This window comes from Mixophyes fleayi, chromosome 4, assembly GCF_038048845.1.
Source record: "Mixophyes fleayi isolate aMixFle1 chromosome 4, aMixFle1.hap1, whole genome shotgun sequence".
Taxonomy (NCBI): Eukaryota; Metazoa; Chordata; class Amphibia; order Anura; family Limnodynastidae; genus Mixophyes; species Mixophyes fleayi.
Window position 1 is genome coordinate 156,050,788 of NC_134405.1, and position 4,945 is coordinate 156,055,732.

Consider the following 4,945-nt stretch of genomic DNA (forward strand, 5'->3'; position numbering starts at 1 on the left):
ATTACGATGGCAAATACAAGGAACGATGTCATGGGCATAGAAAATCCTTAAGTCCCCCTTTGAACCTCATGTAGCGGGAAAAGACAATAAAATGGCACATTCTCAGTCAATATAATGATTAATCCAGGAAAATGGATTTTGAACAAAGAAGTGTTTCAACAAATAGAAGGTTGACAGGTTTGGGATCCCACAGATAGATCTGATGGCAACCAGCCAGAACACCAGAGTATAAAGACTCTGTTGTCACAAAGATTCAGAAGCAGAAGGGATAGATGCCCTATCAAGATCCTGGAAGTTCAAACTGCAGTATGTCTAATCCCTCCCTGTTCTTCTAATTGTACACACAAGAAAAAAATTATAGCAACAGTAGAAGTGATGGCAATTCTTCCATTTTGGCTTTGCAGCTTATGGTTTAGACCAACATGGGAGATGGCTCATAGAGCAACCATGGCCAATGTCTTACATGTTGTGGAAATTGTCAGAAACGCTTTAACAGTGACCACTCCAAGTGGTACGAGACACCTGTACTATTTAATTTTACTATGTGTGTTCTTGAACACAAGATTAATCTCAGATCTAATCAAAAGATTCTTTCAAGTAGCAAACAGAATTCAACCTTGTATAAAATAATTTGTGGCACCTTAATTACCTCAATTGTGAAGAAGCCTAGCCAACCTGTGGCTCTCTAGAGGTTGTGAAACTACAATTTCTAGAATACCTTGTCAACTAGCTACAAGCCCCATCATGCTTTGCAGGCAGGGCTTGATGGGGCTTGTAGTTTCATTACTCCCCAAGAGCCACAGGTTGGCCAGGGCCTGTTTTAGAAGTTCTAACCTTTGAGCCATTTCAGTATTACTCGAAGTAATATGTTTGATAGCCTTCATTTCGGCCAGCATTGTGGTACCTAAGGAACTGTTCTTAAACATACATTCAGACAAGGTGGCTTTATATCCAGAGCCAGCGGAGATGGAAAGAAATTGAATACTCTTCATTTAGTAAAAGCAGCAGTTTTATTTATTTATTTATATAGCACCACTAATTTAGCAGCGCTGTACAGAGAACTCACTCACATCAGTCCCTGACCCATTGGAGCTTACAATCTAAATCCCCTAACTTACACACACTCACAGACTAAGGGCAATTTAATAGCAGACAATTAGCCTACCAGTATGTTTTTGGAGTGTGGGAGGAAACCAGAGAAAACCCACACAAACTCCACACAGATAAGTCCATGGTCGGGAATTGAACTCATGACCCCAGTGCTGTGAGGCAGAGGTGGTAACCACTAAGCCACCATGCTGCCCCAGAACAAAGCTAGTCAGAAAAACCGCATCACTGTACTTCCTAAAGGTCAAGTCCCTTCCAAGAGTATGCTGGCAACATTGTTTACAGAAGTGATTACATGGACTTTAAAGTAAAGGGGGTGAGGTACCAAAAATATTGACAGCACATTCCACGAGAGCAGTTGCAACATCCTAGGCCAGGCTTGGCTAACCTGTGGCACGCCAGGTGTTTGGAAACTACACGCCCCAGCATGCTTTGCCAATATCTAGCAGCTTATTGCTGGAAAGGTATGCTGTGACTTTTAGTTTCACAACACCTGGAGTGCCACAGGTTAGCCAAGCCTTTCCTAGGCTGATGAGGCTCAGGCATCAGTATAAAATCTTTGCAAAGCAGCAGCTTGTTCATCAATTCATATATTTATCAGACATGACTTCTGACGATACTCAGTTTACAAGAAAGATTCTTCAATCAATTAAATCAATTTTTTGTGTGCATAAATTGATCAGTGTTTGGTTTTTCATTGCTCACTCTTCTCTATATTAATTGCTTGAGGTAGATCTCATATATAAGGGTTGCCATTGAGTCTGATAACGAAAAAAGTTATATTACCTGATAATGCATTTTCCTTGAACACAATAGCCCTGATTTCCCACCCTTCATTTTTTGGAGATATTTTTCAGAAATGGCTTCGTAAGACACTCAAACTATGAGGAAGGATAGGAAGAGCCACGCTATATACCTTTTATTAGCTGCAGTTAACTAGAATCTGAGCCTTTACTGCATAAATTCTTCCATACACGATAAATGTGGATGACGAGATAAAATGGATAGAACAACCTGTAACAAATTGAAGGTTGGCAGCAGAGAGTATTTTATCTCAGCCACTTCCTGTGTGTGTGTCCATTTCTATATTGGCTTATTGTCTCCTATTTCTGTCTCGGCATCTAAAAGTTAACAACACAGCAGTGATAGGAAAAACTTGTGGAAGACTGTCATGAAACAAAGCTCATGAATCCAAATTGTTATGCTATAGCCTCTCTGGCTGGCCTCTAGATTCAGGTCCAGTATGAGCCCTTAAGTACATCTAGAAAAGAAGACGTTTGTTGGTGAATATTTAACACAGCTCTCTAGGTAAAACAGCCAAATCTCATAGTTTTTTTTTAGTATAGAAAAAGTAACCTATTAGATGACAGAGCGAAAAATATTGAAAAAAATGTTTGGTTGTAAGCAATTGTTTAACTGCTGAAAGGAAACCTCGCTACTACACGACATAACAATGTGACAAACCAACAAATCTTATTTTCTTAACATTTTTGGTCTATTTTATAAATAATTTGCAAATATATGATAACTGCTACACATTACACATCGGACCCGTACAACATCGGGTGACCCTGCTATATGAAGGCATATAGATGAAGGCTATGTCTTTATGATTCCCTCCTCCCGCAGTAGCCGGTTTTTTTCCCCCCCCCAAGGCTTTATTTACATTCTTTTTGACAATCTAACATTTTCCCTACAGTAATGTAAAGTCAAAGTCAGGTAAAAAAAAAATAGGAAAAAGAAAAGCTCTGAAATAAAACTAAACATTTATTTATATAGCGCCAGCAAATTCTGTAGCACTTTGCAATTGGGAACAAACATTAATAAAACAATACTGGGTAATACATACAGACAGAGAGGTAAGAGAACCCTGCTCGCAAGCTTACAATCTATGGGACAATGGGAGTTTGAAACACAGGGGCATGTGCTACATCATATTGCACACTGGACCAGCTAGAATGGAAAGGGAAAAGTACTGAGTGGGCTGTGTGTGTATCAATGTTGGTCAGAGGGTTGTTGTCTTGTGTTAGCTGTGTATAGGGTGGTAATAGGGGAGATTAAGATTGTGGTTGAGGAATATCATAAGCTTGCCTGAAGAGGTGGGTTTTCAGAGACCGCTTGAAGGTTTGAAGACTAGAGGAAAGTCTTACTGTGCAAGGGAGGGAATTCCACAAAGTGGGTGCAGCCTGAAAAAAGTCCTGTAACCGGGAATGGGAGGATGTGATGAGAGTGGAAGAGAGACGCAGAACGGAGGTGTCGAGTATGGAGATATTTAGAGACAAGTGAGGAAATGTATGTTGGTGCAATTTTGTTGGCGGCCTTGTATGTTAGTAGAAGAATTTTTCTATTGGATTCATTGAAATACAGGCAGCCAATGTAGAGACTGACAGAGTGGCTCAGCAGAGGAAGAACTGTTTGCAAGGAAAATCACTCTAGCCGCTGCGTGCAAAATAGATTGTAGGGGTTCAAGTCTGACTTTATTGTTTTGTATAATGACATAGAAAATGCCTTGTTAATCAATAGCCTTGATTAAACATTAAAAGAGGGACGAGTGTTGTGTTTGGCTTCAGTGACCAAAAATCTCAACATACCATAACAGTTGGCTAAATAAAGCTCATAATTGGATCATCAAACCTGCTTAATTGAAAGGTCAAAGCAAAACAGGTGAGCTAATTAATTGACTGTTAATTTCAACCTGCAAGAGCAGCCAATGTCATTGAATGTGTTCCAAGCAGGATTTTGTAGTCTGGTAGCAGTGCATAAACCATGGAGGGAAGGTGTTATGGTCAGATGATTCATCCTTCTCCATGCATATGTCACCAACCATAAAAATATATAGTGTTTTATTCTAACAGTGAAGAATTCTGTGGTGTGGGGCACATTTCTCTAGGATGGTTTGTGTGCGGTCAGAAGGTCCAATGGTTATTGCTACAGAGTGATCATCTTCACCCAGTATTGCAGCATTTATTTTCTGACAGAAAGGGTGTCTTCCAGGATGTCAGTGTCCCCATCTACAGAGCATGTGTGGTCACCCAGTGGGATCATGACCGTTATAACACTGATGTTATCCATATGTAATGGTCTTCTCATATAAAGTTATCTGCAAAACTTGTAACGTTTGGCCAATAAACATCCTGTGTGTGGTAAACAAGGACCAAAAGGAAGGTGGGACAGAGATATCACTTATTTTATTCGTTTAACCGCATCCAGTCTATAGTGCCTGCTAAATCTAGATTTTCTCAATAAATAAAGCATGCGATTATGACTATATTCAATGTGATAGTTTCCATTTCTGTGCTATCAGACACATTTCATATATGAAATGGGGCATATGAGGTTGTCCTTTTATTCACTTTAATGTTTATGGCAATAATTGAGCCCCTTATGGAGCCAAGTAATTGTGACAGGATAGATTTCCCCTCACAATGCCATCAGTTATATCCGTGACAGAGTCTTTCTTTGTCATCTTGTTTGCAAGGGAAATTATTTTTATAGATTTGCTTTGAGGTTTCTTTTACTGTCTGAAACCTGTCATTACTGACAACTATTGGTGGTGCTTGTACACTAGCCACCCACAGACAGAGTGCCACCAATTGGAGAGTAGTCGCTGCCAGCGCAAGGCCTCCTCACTGGCACCTGGATTCTGGGTGTTGTGTTGGGTATAGCTACTGCAGCATCTATTTGCTGGTGACTGGCTGGTTCCTTCCAACTACTTACTCTAGATAAGCACTGCAGGTAGACCAATGACTTAACACAAGACAGCCAGGGCATAGATAAGAGGGTTAGTTCTTATCGATAGGTCACATGATTTCAGCAGTAATGAGTGTTATGCAGGATC